At 37.6% G+C, this 15,505-nt stretch overlaps 1 protein-coding gene across 11 annotated transcripts in view; it reads left to right on the top strand.

The window, feature by feature from the left end:
* The window catches only part of LOC134659325 (protein daughterless), a 172,073-nt gene that overhangs the window by 108,047 nt on the left and 48,521 nt on the right, over positions 1–15,505 (top strand). For 4 of the 11 annotated variants that reach the window (XM_063514985.1, XM_063514984.1, XM_063514982.1 and 1 more), the window contains exon 1: positions 3,660–3,747. The exons of 2 other annotated variants lie outside the window; for them this stretch is intronic. The gene's annotated coding sequence lies outside the window, so the exon portion shown is untranslated. Of the gene's footprint in view, positions 1–3,654; positions 3,875–15,505 lie in introns of those variants that run through there. 5 more of the 11 variants (XM_063514979.1, XM_063514983.1, XM_063514988.1 and 2 more) reach the window with 4 other exon arrangements.

Below are 15,505 nucleotides of genomic sequence, written 5' to 3' on the forward strand. Positions count from 1 at the left end.
GACAGATCATATAAAGAGCCCGTGAAGGTGGACTATTCCTTGCCCTTATATGATGTAAACATTACCCAACTCTGCAATGGCGTGCTATTGACAGCTCTGATATAATAGTAAAACAATATCGGAGGAATAAGCGACTGTCAGAAAATCGATCATTTATGTAACTAAATTAATCAATATTCTTTCACGAAAGAAAACTATGAATAGAATTAAAAACAAAAGAAACAATATACATGAAAGGAAAACGTACAGGGGCCCGTTTCACAAAAGCTTGTAACTTGTAATACAAGTGGAAGTCCTTTTCTAATAAAAGCTGTCAAAAAGTGACATCCGCTTGTATTACAAGTTACAACCTTTTGAGAAACGGGCCCCAGTGCCCTGTTTATCAAAAGCTTGTAACTTGTAATACAAGTGGAAGTCCCTTTCTAACAAAAGCTGTCAAAAAGTGGCATCCGCTTGTATTACAAGTTACAATCTCAGCAAGTTGCTGTATTTCTCTTATCAATAACGCCATAAAACTTTAAATAAAAAGAATAGGTAATAGCACTGAATAAATAATAGTATTAAGTACAGAAGACTCACTCTCTAACAAAACGCGTCTGTTACGATCAGCACAGATATGGCCGCAGCACAGATGTAGGTAAGCAGTCACATTGATACACGTCGGCATTTATTGCTGGACCCGACGAGTCTCTTACCACTGCCCTCGAAATCCCTTTTTCCCCTTTTTGAATGTCGTCCAAAGTATGATGCTAACGGTGAAAAGTAAGCTAAGAAAAATCGAAGATGCGGGACCTTTTGCAATATTATAATATTAAATTAAAACATAAAAATACGATTGAGTTTACCATATTAAAATCCTTAAACCTATAGCAATTGAGTTTTTATTGATGTTTTTGAAAATAAAAATTCTCTAAGCCAACCCGTTCTAGATTTATTATTAACTAGCGACCCGCCCCGGCTTCGCACGGGTTAACAAATTATACATAAACCTTCCTCTTGAATCACTCTATCTATTAAAAAAACCGCATCAAAATCCTTTGCCTAATTTTAAAGATCTAAGCATACATATTAGGGACAGACAGTAGGAAGCGACTTTGTTTTATACTATGTAGTGATTCTGTTAGAAATCTTGATATTTCATTTGCATATTTTCCTACTTATGTCACTGCGGTCAAGTTCATCAATTTATAATTAATCGACGGAAAAGAAAGCGTTCTATTAAACTTACTTCCAAGTTACAGTACACTTTTTTATCCTAAAAAGCTTTCGTAAAGCGAATTTCATAAAACGTGAATGAAATACGGCCGAAGGATGAACGCCTACGCCTAAGCCACTGAAATTTAAGAAAAAAAAGTTGCGTTCAGAAACTTTAACCTCATTATAGTAACGTTCGCGTTCTTGAGCGCGCATTTAGCGGCGGAGCGGCAACGTCGCGCGTCGCGGGGCTGCCAGAGCGGGGAGAGCTTTTATTTACCCCACAATGGGGTAATTTCTCGGAACTCAGAAATTGCTCGGGACCGTGAAAACTGTGAAGTGCTTAAAAATTAAGAGTGTAAATATGTAGGTATTCTTGTGAAAATAATTAATGATTCCATGAAAAAAAAAATATGGGTTAAAATAAAAATATTGTGCAATAATGAAAAAATACAGAATTTATGTAGGTTAGTTTACTAAATTATAACTAACAAAAGGTTAGTATAATACGATAAGACGTGTTGTGAAATGTTATTGGTTTTTAAATATGGGGCACGGGTGTGATATAAAAACAGCGATAACACACGTTTTGTTACTTAATAAGTCCATTGTTTACTATTAGTGTAAAGCAAGTTGCATCCAACTTATCTATCATTGTTAAAAATGTAGGGGCTTCCTGGCATTATAATAATGAACTACTATATTTTTTAAATACATTTTTGTAATACTTACCTTTAAGGTTTATTAAGTTTACCGGCAGCTGTTTAATCATTAATCAAACTATAAATTAAATAAATCAATGAATCCTACTCTTTTTATTACAACATCTAAACATATCTTTGTTTTATAGAGCCCTATACTTAACTTTGCATGATCTAATCCAGGGGTCTCCAAACTTTTTTTCCTGAGGGCCATATTGCGCCTCAGAATTTTCGCGCGGGCCACCGCCGGATTTGGCCCGTGGGCCGGGGTTTGGAGAGCCCTGCTCTAATCTCTAATTCGTTGTGTTTTGCCAGCAACATATGGTGCTATTTTATTAAGACCATTGATATAGTATAAAGAACTGGATACCCAATCAGCCGCCAAAAATGGCCCCACAAAAGTGATGTCAAAACAGATCATGCATTACTTTTTCGTTTAGTCTTGTTTGAAACGCTCAAATGTGAAGTTGTCAACAATTACGAAATGTGCCGTTAAAATATGTAAAAATAACAATGATAAAACAAGGAAAAAGGATGGAATGTATATCTTTCGGTTAGTTCTTTGGATAGCATTACATAATTTATGTAATCTGGTGGTAATTTTATGGTTTTGAATAAATTAATTTGTTAGTACCAAAGAAGGGATGTCAAGGAACAAAATTCTATTGAGTCGATGTGAGGTCAATATTTTTTTATATTTTTATATGGAATTCATAAGAAATAATATTATGTTTAAATTGAAGATTTCCAAGAAAACCTATGCGACGTGCAAAGTGGACTGCTATTTAATTATAGCAAGAGATAGGGGTGATGCAGTTTTAAACAAGGCAAAACGGCACTTGTGTGTTTGGCCCATTTCCCTGTTTCCGACATATACACCACCAATAAGGGCTTATATCGACTAACTGTAAATGCTAAACCTGTCGGAACACAATGACAACCACAGGATTTTTTTTTATAAAGTATAGGTAAGACTTTATAAAAAAAATCTAATCAGTATCTAAATGTCCCCGTGCACCCGTGCTATGAGTAAATGTAGATCTTAAATACACAGTTATTTAATAAGTAGAATTTATTTCAAGGAAATTAGTATTTAAAGACGTATACTTACGAATTAAAAATTTAATTTGTTTGAATTTGAACCACGAATTAGTTTTATTTGAGCTCCCGATTAAATTAAATTTGTTTTATTTATTACTTCAATTTTAATATTTTCCTGTACAGTAATACATATTAAAGTGTACCAAAGTGACTCTATTCGTTCATTATTCTCGTTTGACGTTGTTTGACGTAAATACGTTACGTTTAGTGCCATCGGACTAAATTTTTTAACAGTGTTGGTACTTATGTTTGCAAATTTGACACTTAATGCTTACGACATTAAGCTCTTTTCTGTACGAAACATTTATCTTGACTCAAAATTTACGTAAGCGTTTTTATCATCAATGCAAATGGTGCGAAACGTCATTGGGATCCACATTTCTTGACGTTTTTGTTCTGCTTTGTGTGTCTATTTCTTTTATATTAAGTCAGTGATTAAGACTGTCTAGTTGGATTCTATTATGCTACGATAGTTTGTACCGACCTGAACAAAACAAAGTGTGGGTGTCATTATAAACGTCACATTTTCATAGAAATTTGACATTAATGATGACATGGCCACACTTTGTTATTGCAAATTCCACGCAGAGTTAGCTCGGATTGTTTTTTTTTTGCAAGTTGACGATATTCTAGATCTAGGGTAACCAATCCCCCATCTGGCAACACAACGAGTGAGCGGCAGTCGGCCTCAGGCGTGCGCACCGCTCGCACGCGTCGTCCGCGCTCAACGAATGTACAAAGTTTCTGTGATGTAACTGAACGTTATCAAACTGTTTATACCTAAACTACTACAGTTCTGCTCTCCTAGTGTTTACGTTTCGTTTCTGATTCAGTGTGTAGTGAGGACGCGGTGGTTTAAATTTCGAATTGTGATGAGTGTAAGTTTTTCAGCCAGCAAGTTTGAGTGTTTCGGAAATTTAAAAAATAAATCAACCCACAACGAGTGTTTTAAAAATTGAAACGTTCCTTTTTACGTATTTTTGCTAAATTTTTTTGTTTTTAGTTTATTTTTAATTTAGTGATCATAATTTACTTAAATATCTTCATATTTGTTGTTTTATGAAATATCTTTGTTCTCTATTTCGGATTGCTAGTGCGTATTTGTTTTCGCAGTGGTTTTTTGAGAAAAAAGTGAGTTTTCTTTGTGGTAGCGCACGCTTGGCACAATGGATGGATACGCATAGGCGAGCGTTAGAAAAAAAAAACGTTTTGTATGACCATTGTCGGTTTCTCTATAATCTTCGAAACTAGGTGAATGCTTTCATACGTTTCATACATTCTTTGGAAACAGGGCATGTAAGTTAATGTTTAATTTTCTGGAAAGTTATTTTTTTTAATAATGACGTAGGTATTATTATTGGCGTACTTGTATTCTCTAAATCTGGGATTTTCTTTTAAATAATAAATAACTTGAAGACCCGATATTTTTTATGTTGCTAAAAGTTTATACTTGAAACATTCTGTTGACTGGAGTAAATGTACTTCAGTTAAAGTTATTAGCTTATTTAGATGACTGAAGCCCAACATATTAAAAAAAGCGGCCAAGTGCGAGTCGGACTCGCCCATGAAGGGTTCCGTATTTAGGCGATTTATGACGTATAAAAAAAAACTACTTACTAGATCTCGTTCAAACCAATTTTCGGTGGAAGTTTACATGGTAATGTACATCATATATTTTTTTTAGTTTTATCATTCTCTTATTTTAGAAGTTACAGGGGGGGGGGACATTCATTTTACCACTTTGGAAGTGTCTCTCGCGCAAACTATTCAGTTTAGAAAAAAAATGATATTAGAAACCTCAATATCATTTTTGAAGACCTATCCATAGATACCCCACACATATGGGTTTGATGAAAAAAAAATTTTTGAGTTTCAGTTCGAAGTATGGGGAACCCCAAAAAATTATTGTTTTTTTTCTATTTTTGTGTGAAAATCTTAATGCGGTTCACAGAATACATCTACTTACCAAGTTTCAACAGTATAGTTCTTATAGTTTCGGAGAAAAGTGGCTGTGACATACGGACGGACAGACAGACGGACAGACAGACAGACATGACGAATCTATAAGGGTTCCGTTTTTTGCCATTTGGCTACGGAACCCTAAAAAGGCAGCCTTAATTCCACAAGACATTCCCTACGAGTTAACAAAAGAAAATCTGTACCTGTAATTTCGGTACCACTTACCCCAATACAGATAGACGGAAATACATGAAATTTCGATTTACCCCAGTCAAAGAAGACATGTAAAAATTGAAAGATTTGAAAGTCCATTGATTAGTGTAAGATGTTTTAGGGATCTGCAAAAGCGGGATGATTTTAAAATGGAAAATTATATTCTACAAGCCCTTTCGTTTAACCCTTACCAAGTACCAAGATAGCTATCTTGCAAGAAAGGACCAAGTTGACTCTGCACTTGCAACGACCAAGTGTGGCAATGTCACAATGTCAAAATTCTATGAAAAAAGGGCGTTCATAATGACACCGCCACACTTTGATCTGTTTAAGTCGGCGCAAAAATAGCTAAGACGGACTCTTACCTTGGTGAACGTTTCAGTACCGTAAGTGTTGCCTAAGTATGAAGTGCTTTTATTTTAAATATTAGGGCAGATACAGACGGACTGCAATTTGTATGGGAACTGCACGCCAACTGCAACGTCAGTGTGCAGTTCCCATACAAGTTGCAGTCGGGTTGCAGTTCTTCTCTACCGGCCCTTTTAGAAATTTCCCTAATGCACCTCGCTAGTCTAGTTTTAGTTATTATAACACGCTCAGTCACTCTATTGAGTTGAGATAACATCTCGCCAACGATAATATTATTATAGTTTAATTATAATATTATAACATGTGACTAAAACTTATGCAATATGTTTCAATACGGCTTTTGTAATGGCCAAGTGCGTGTCATTATGTGACGGTTTCAGGAAAAGGTACCATGTGACGGAAAAGGTACCAGAAGCCCCAAATAAACGTGACTGAAAAGGCAAACATATATGTGCTCTATTTACTCCTTAAATAAACAAAACATCTGAAAAAGGTGGATAATTGAGGGTTAAGGATAAACTAAGTCAGTATTCGGATAATTCTCTTTATGCGTAACAGTCCTGTGATGTTGCTTATGTCCATGGGCGACGATGACCGCTCAGGCAGCTCGTCTGCTCGTTTGCTGATTATCACATAATAAAAACCGGCCAAGTGCGAGTCGGACTCGCGCACGGAGGGTTCCGCACCATCAACAAAAAATAGAGCAATATAATCGTGTTTGTTGTATGGGAGCCCCCCTTAAATATTTATTTTATTTTATTTTTTTGTATTTGTTGTTATAGCGGCAACAGAGATACATCATTTGTGAAAATTTCAACTGTCTAGCTATCGCGGTTCATGAGATACAGCCTGGTGACAGACGGACGGACGGACGGACAGCGAAGTCTTAGTAATAGGGTCCCGTTTTTTACCCTTTGGGTACGGAACCCTAAAAAAACATTACTTTTTGCTGAAACAGAAGGTTCGGTTTTGCTCTAGTTTTGGCCAAACAGACCCTTCGACCGAAACGTGATTTTTATGCTGAAACCGAAACTTGGGTCAGACACTGCTCTTGGTAACTACATTATTTATTTCCGTTGGTTGATTAATTGACATCTGGGCTAAGTCCCCTTGCCTGGCCTCGGCCAGAACCGTGCCCGTTAGCAGGCGTGGCTCACTCCGCGATTTCGTCGCTTTGCTACAGGTAGCTAAAAGTACATCCGTTCCGGCCCCAATTTTGAGGAAAGCCATAAGCCGCGCGTGGCGCTGTCGCCACCTAGCGGCCATATCTGTGCTGATCGTAACAGACGCGTTTTGTTAGAGAGTGAGTCTTCTGTACTTAGTACTATTATTTATTCTGTGCCGTTAGTCAGTAATAAATCGTACGTCGTTACTGCATTATATATGAGTCCAGGTAATTATTAAACTAAATAATTGTAGGTCTGAGGTTCGCGTGCCGGTGATTATTACATGGAAGTTAGTCTTTTAATTGTCATACAAGACTTTTCATTATTATTATATACTAAGCTTCAATAAATTAATTTTGTTTTAAACGAGAGACGTAGAATTAGACCAAGACAAGTCTGCAACGATTTTGACAGCACATACTGTGCAAGTGTTATATACTTATATACTTACGTCATAATTTCATAGAAGTTTGACGAAAATAACACTTGCACAGTCTAGGCTATATCAACCACATCTATGCCCGCTCTTTTGATTTTTTCCGGTTTTTTAATTTTAATAAGAGTTAGTTATTAAATTTTGTATGGAGTTCGTTTTTCGCTCCCAACTCATAAAATAATTAAAAAATCGGTTACGTTAAAATTAGTGTAAATATTGGCAATTATCATGTTTGTGTTTAAATTGCAAAGGAAGCGCTCCACTTTAAAACATAGTGTTGTCAACCTGACACGGTGGTCCTACCCCCATGTAGCTATAAAAGGGGTTACTTTCAAATAAAATCTCCCCTCCCGTTCACTCTTATGGCAAGTGTCAGGCGTTCCTTTCTGGCGCGGTCTCCCCTCGGTAATAGTGTATTATGAAATCAGGTTTTGACTTGACAAGATCGGGAAGATAGCTTTTTAAACTTATGTTAGTTGATTATTAAATAAATTATACATTATAAAACAAGTACATGGATTAATTTTAGACCAACGGCCATAGTTACGGCTTACGTTTGCCTTAAGGTTGACTGGTAGAGAATGCCTTATGACATTAAGTCCGCCTTTTGTAGGACTAAAGGTTATCTTTTGTCCAATAAAGGTTGAACCGACTAAAAGAGAAAAAGTGAAGTATGTAGTGTCATTATCAATGTCACGTTTTCATAGAAATTTGACATGAATGATGACATTGCCACACTTTATCATCGCAAATGTCATGCATAGTCAGCTTTTTCGCCTATCTGCAGAAAATAAATTTCCTTTTTCAAAAAACGACAGTAATATTTTTCCCTACTCCCATTATAGGCCTCCTCTGTAATTACCCGCAAATTGCATCGATTTTTATTCGCAACCGCATTAAATATGCACTCTGTAGCTGACGTGGCGGCTTAGTATCGGCGGGCCGGGAAAGCAGGCATTACCACGTGGCCGGTAAATTACTGGTTTGGCACCTCAAGAATCGAGGTTATATGTCACTGCGGCTGAATATCGATCGAGTGATAAGCCACTTTATGAAAATTCCCTTGCTAAGTGTCCTGTTATTATTGTCCTTGAGTAGTTGAGTAGAAACTCAGTTAACTTAAACGCAGTTTAGAACGAGAAAGGATATTTGAATCTTATCAACTTATTTACTTACCTATGTTAAGGTTGTACCTGTGAGTCCTACGAATAGGGTCAAGTTTTTTTTTCTGGCCTGGCCTAGAAACAAGAAAACCTATGCTCGCGCCATCTCTGAACACCTTTGACAGTTGACAACCCCATTCATAATAAATCATATTTTGATCAAATGGCCTTTAATTGATTAAGTTTTTCCTTGACGTGACCTTAGAAAATATTGCAATAGATTTCCCTGTCGTTGACTCATTCCCAATTAATTTAATCAAAACTTATCTACTGTCTACGAGTAAGTATTAGGTATTGTATTTATCTTGTTATCTTGTAGAATTTTCGAATTAAATTCCTAAATCATCATGTCTGCAATGCAAATAGGGAGTATTACTGCAATGTTCTGCCGCCAGAATGCAGCACAAGCACAAGCCGTTAAAAAATCTTTAATAAGTATACAAATAACAAAAAAATAAAGCGAAACATGCATCCGCATAATTATATAGCAAGCATAATTTGAATGATAATAAATTCTGATATAAGCCTCCTTAAAATCTGTAACACGATCGATCCTTAAAGATCACTAACCATAATTTACATTTACGACACTTGCAGAAAAAGTGCATTATCCCCACCGGATGTGACGTGACGCCGGATGCGTCACGGCACGGGGTTCGAACCCGGGACTGTTTACAAAGCTCATGGTGTTAGGAGCTTTCATCTTGAAAGAGTAGTTATTAGATGTGTTGTCTATGTTTATTACTACTAACCTACCTAAAGTATGTTTATAATTGAATTAGATAGTAATGTGACTACATACCAGTGGCGGCGTGTCCTTAAAAGCCGATTCCCACCGGCTTGTCTGTTTTTGGACGTTTGAGCAGAGTTGTAAAGGAAATATGTAAGCCAAATTAACCCCGGCTTGCCTATGGATATGTTTGACGCGCCGCCACTGCTACATACTGTACTTAGAAAACACACACTAACATACAGGGTAAATGAAGTCCCACTGCTGGGCAAAGGCCTCTGTCTCGGTTAAGAGCAATCTCTGGCCAGCCGTGGAGATACGTCCAGGGGCCGTTTCTCAAAAGCTTGTAACTTATTATACAAGTGGAAGTCCCTTTCTAACAAAAGCTGTCAAAAAGTGACTTCTGCTTGTATTACAAGTTACACGCTTTTGATAAACAGGGCGCAGGTCATCCCGCCATCTTTGCTGCCCACCGCTGCTGCGTTGGCCCACCTCTGTGAGTGCATGCGGCAAACATGGCCGGCCCAGCAAAATCCTAATAGTACACATACATAATACTGCCAACAAACTGTCCTGCAGTTTGGCAGAAGAAGAAATTGTACGAATAGGGTTTATTTCGTCTGAATAAATGTTTTTTTTACTGGTACTGGTTGACTGGTAGACGACGCCTTATGGCATTAATATCGCCTCTTGTACAGTGTGTTTTCTTATGTGGAATAAAGATTAAATAAATAATATATTTATTCACAATTCGGCAGCACGTCCGTTCCCGGTACAATGTAAATGAGTCTCGCGAACAATATCAATAATATTACATATTCAGAGAGCGTGCGCGTCTGCGCGCGCGACGACGCACTGTCTGCCGCGATTGATGAACTGTCGAATATCGATTTAGTAACATATCCAAAAGATCGGTTTATTGTGAGGATCAGTGATCTAAAGTATTGATTACATACATATAATCACGCCTATTTCCCGGATCGGTAGGCAGAGACCATGGATTTCCATTTGCTACGATCCTGACATGATTTGCTATGATCTTTCGCTTCCGTTACTTTCATAACATTCCTCATACACGCTCGCGGGTTTAGGGTGCTCTACTTGACCTGGCCTTTCTTCGAGATTGATTAACCAACTTATTCGTAAATAAAAAAAAAACACTTTATTTTTGTCGCTAACAAACACACATTTCTAAATAACGCAACGGCTTGTTAGATTTGACGGACGTTTATGAAAACTTTTAATTTTAACTAAATCTATGTACATTTGGCAACATGCCCACAGTTTTTCTACTTACCCACTTGTAAGGAAAATCATATAAAATGATCATATACGTGAAACATTTTCAACAAGCATAGCCACGTGTACCGAACCTCCCCTAAAATGATACCAATTTGTCGTCTATTATCTTTTCACGCCCTTAAAAACAATCCAGTAAAATATGACTAAATTATATACCTACGATTAAATTCCCAAATAAACGTTGAAAGTGTTGAAAAACCACGTCACACAAAATAATCTTAAATGCCTTAGACCAACTTGCACCATTTAACTAACCCGGGGTTAACCGGTTAAACCTAGAGTTACCATGGTTACCAGCACAATTTGACACTTGGTTAACGGTTTAATCGCTTAACTCCGGGTTAGTGGGATGGTGCAAGTGGGCCTTAAAAGGGTAGTACATTCCTTTAAAAAAGTTAAAAGAATATCAAACTTCTGCTGTTTTCTTAAGACTCAAAATGGAACACCCTACAATTGAGAACTATTTTGTTTATTGATATACTTTCTTTTAAATAACCATAAGCTAAAATAAACCTTATTTACTTATCAATACGTTTCCTAAAGCTTTTACGTATTTTTTTAGTTCGCTGTTTTTTTTATAAAATGGGGTTGAAAATATAGAATAATAAGTATTTTACGCCCTGACGTGGCTCTCTATGGTTAGTGCGAAACAGGGTTAATATTTAAGCATGTGCACGTGGCCTTCGATATACTTTAAAGAAAACGTATATTTTTATTAATGGTTACTTTTTTAATTGTTCGCACGAGGCCGCGGCGGTTAATTTTTAATTGAGGACGAGTATAAATGGTGAATTATTTATAAATGTACTAAATACATTGCACTAAATTGTATTTAGATTAAAAAATCTATACGTAAAAGACATTCTATGATACTTTTAAGCTTTTAAGAAGTTAGATTTATTGATACAACGAAATACAAGTAGGTAATAGTAGTTTATGTGACTGCTACATAATGAGAGGCATTAAAATACGAGTGTGGGTTTAAGAACGTTAGTGAGTTTCTTAAAAGGATCACACGAGTGTTTTAATGCCTAATTATGTACAGTTACATACACTACTTTATCTAAACACATACTTAAAACTAACTAAAAGATAAACTGTACGTCAAATGGCGGCGAATGAAAACTTTTTTCACGCATGTCACACATCCGTAGTTTTTTTAATTCCTAGACAATAGAATGAAGTTCCTATTCTCATGTCACTCGAGATCAAATATCGTGCGGTTTATATTAAAAAAACATACATATATAGCTGGTCAACCCAATCTTGTCAGTAAAAAAAGGCGCGAAATTCAAATTTTCTATGCGACGATATCCCTTCGCGCCTACATTTTTCAAATTTGCCGCCTTTTTCTACTGTCAAGATCTGGTTGACCAAGTATAAATTGACGTTTCGTATCGATAACTGTTTTAATATCTATGGATACTAGAATAGAGACCCACTTGAGTTTTGACTGCTGTTCCAAATTTAAACTCATAACCTTACAAAAATCTATAACGTTACCTATGTACTCGTACATTAAATTAAAAATTTTCCTACTACCACAGATAAGAAAGTTCTCATAGTAAAATTGGTTGTAATAAAGCTTGTCATTTCCTACCGTTTCTGAACGCATTATAGAGCACTAATGACATGTGTGTAGATAAAATATAATAAAAACATTTAAATTAAAAACATAAAGCTCGGTAGGGGGTTACCCAGAGGGCAGGACGCCTTGCCCCGCCCCGCCGGATAGCAGTGCTGATCCGCTGAGCGAAATATTGACCAGCCCTCTGATCACCAGAAGCCTCTATAGAGAAGTTTTGATAGCTCCTCATAGGTCCCCCTGCCCCAGGATTTTAACCCCTAACGCCGCAAATATGTAGCTACACCAAGGGACATACTTACGTCGATAAAGGCTTAAAATACAGGGTGCTTCCTGTAACAGGAGCAATAAATTAAACTGTAGGCTGTACTCCTCAAAATGACCAACATTTGTTCAGCAACTTTTAAAAATTATGAATCCTTTAGACTTCCTCTTTTTCATACAAAATAAATATTGCCTTCAATGTACGCTGACATCAGTGTGTTTGACGTTGCTTAAACATAACAAAATTTGCAATACATTGCGTCTTAGAATAAACTTTAAAGTGTAATAAAAATCAAAACCAGAGTTATTTTCAAAAGTTGCTGAACAAATGTTGGTCAGTTTGAGGAGTACAGCCTACAGTTTAATTTATTGCTCCTGTTACAGGAAGCACTCTGTATAGGAATTAAGTATCTAATCGTACACACTTTATAATATATATATGGTAATACTTTTCTAGTTGTCATCTTTATCACTCATCTCCCAGTAGGTATACTAAGTATACGGAACGTGTGTGCATCGGAATGCAAGCTATTCCAACTGTGATGTAAATATCTCCCGTATGTATGTGTGTCTGTCTGTCTATGTACGGACACATTCCGATCTTCTACTTAATTACTGTGTAAGTACGTTTAAATAAACTGTCCGTTGTGTTGTAATTAAGTTATTTAAGTTTGTAAAGCATCAATTTCAGTAAGATCTTTAGTTTGTAAGTACAAATGGCGCCACCCGGGAATCAGCTTTTACAGTTACGTAATAGTTATATACCTAGAAATTAATTAAAAAAAATCACTTATTAAAAAAAATTGTTACCAAAATTTCCTCCTGGCAACATAAGATACCAACTCAAAATAAATACAATTCGATTTGTGTTTAATTAAATTGGTGAAAAATGTTGTGTTCAACTCGGCAGCAAAGTTAGTTTGACCCTTAGAAACCCTCACTTTTCGAACCACTTAGGTTCAATTTTGGAATCCTTCGCATGACTCGGATATCAGTATTAGAACGATGGGTTATTCAACTTTGCCCCCTTATAAAAAATAACTATTACCTTATTCCAAGTCTATTATGAAGATATGTGACTACAACGAAGTATCACTATCGGTCAGGAATGCATCGCCTCGTCGCGGCGTCGTGCCGTCTGTCCGGTTATCTGTATGTGTGTCTGTGTGTCCGCGTTAATGGCCGACACTGATACATACATATTTGTATGTAAATTAACGATGTGTAACTTAAAGGCAGTCTCTAATAAAGCTGTAGGTTCGATTCCAGTACGGCTACCACCAGATTGACACTGACAATCGCTAGTCTTTGCGTAACTTACTTTCTATTTATCTCGCTCGTACTCACATATTAGTGCGAGCGAGATGTATCGAAAGTAAGTTACGTAGACGTTATATAGCGAATATGTCAGTATGACATTGCTAAGGCAGCCCTGGTACCTATAAAAGTGTTGTTAGAATTCTTATTCAAATCAATATTCTTTCTTCACCTCGCATACATACAAATAAATTAGAGCCGGTAAAAGATTTACATACAAACCTTCTACTCGCTCTATTTTCTTTGTATTTCAAATTTTAGCAACGTCTAGTCCCAGACCCCAGACAATCCAGACATACATATAGATATACTATCGACGTCGCGAGTCGCGACCCGCCCCGGCTTCGCGCGGGTTACACAAAACATTAACAAATTATACACCTAAACCTTCCTCAAGAATCACTCTATTGATAGGTGCCAACCGCATGAAAATTCGTTCAGTAGTTTTTCAGTTTATCGCGAACATATGTTGAGGGGCTATCCTGGTGTCTGGATGCTGAATATGAACTCCAATGTAGTTACTATGAGTTTAATTATAAAAAATATACAAAAATGTAATGCAGCCGAGTCATTGCCGCGGTGGCTAGTAAGTAAGTCACGTGATCACTTGGCTGCCCCCCGCTCGAACCTCACGCCGCGGTCGCCCTGCTGGAGTGGTACGCGACATGCCGGCGGACCTTGAAGTATCGTCTTCAACTGCAGTGTCCACAGGTAAGGGGCAGATTTTGGTGAAGTCTCTGCGCAGCAGTCCAGTGGCGGTTTGAATTTCGGCGACTCTGGTAACACCGTCGCGCCCTGGGAAGACTCGTTGTATTCTCCCTAGGAGCCATTTTATTGGAGGCTGTTGCTTATCTTTAATAACGACGAGGGTCCCAATCTTTAGTTGCCCGTTCGTCGATTGCCTCCATTTAGTTCGGATCTGAAGCTCGCTTATGTACTCCAGTTGCCAGCGTGCCCAGAAGTGCTGGCGTAGCTGCTGGATCGTCTGGTATCTGTCCACTAATCTGGTACGTGAAGTGAGATCTGCCTCTGGGATCGCTGTCATACTTCGCCCGATTATGAAGTGGCCAGGTGTGAGTGGCAATAAATCATTCTGGTCCGAGCTAAGTGGGGTCAAGGGTCGAGAATTTAAAAGTGCCTCTATATAAGTCAGTGTAGAATACAAATCCTCATAAGTTAGATTAGCCGAACCTAATACGCGGCGCAAATGATGCTTTATAGATCGTACACCGGCTTCATGTAGGCCACCAAAGTGTGGCGCATGTGGAGGCAAAAAATGAAAATTGATTGATTCCGAAGTTGTAGCGCCTAATATGTCAGAAGCGTTTTGTGCAATAAAAGATTTGAGCTCGTTAGCCGCTCCTACAAAATTCGAGCCATTATCGCAAAATATGTCTAAAGGTTTTCCTCTGCGAGCAATAAACCTCTTGAGAGCGGCAATAAAGTTAGCTGTGCTCAAATCGCCCACCAGCTCGATATGTATGGCCTTGGTTTTGCAGCACACAAAGATACAAATGTAGGCCTTTATGAGACGACAACCACGTCCCCTACGATTAGCCATCATTATGGGCCCAGCGTAGTCTACATTTACTTCCAAAAACGGAGAGCCTGGTTGAAGTCTTTGTTTGGGTAGATTGCCCATGATTGGAGTTACGGTACGACCACCAAAACGACGACAAGTTACACATTGGTGTGAAATGGATCTCGCTATACCGCGTCCCCCAATAGGCCAATACCGTTCCCTTATTGAATAGAGCAAGTGCTGAGGACCGGCGTGCATGAGAGCTTTGTGTTGACATTCGAATAACAATTTAGTTATACGATGACCCTTGCTTAATAGAATCGGATGAACCTTGTCATAATCATAATCCGAATTCGACAATCTGCCACCTACCCTAATTAAATTAAAATCATTTGTGTCTATGTACGGGTTCAGTGACGAAATTGTAGATTTTTTGATGGACGTTCCCGATTTTAACTTAGTATATTCCGTGGGAAACGATTC

The sequence above is a fragment of the Cydia amplana genome, chromosome 24, assembly GCF_948474715.1.
Source record: "Cydia amplana chromosome 24, ilCydAmpl1.1, whole genome shotgun sequence".
In the NCBI taxonomy this organism is placed as follows: domain Eukaryota; kingdom Metazoa; phylum Arthropoda; class Insecta; order Lepidoptera; family Tortricidae; genus Cydia; species Cydia amplana.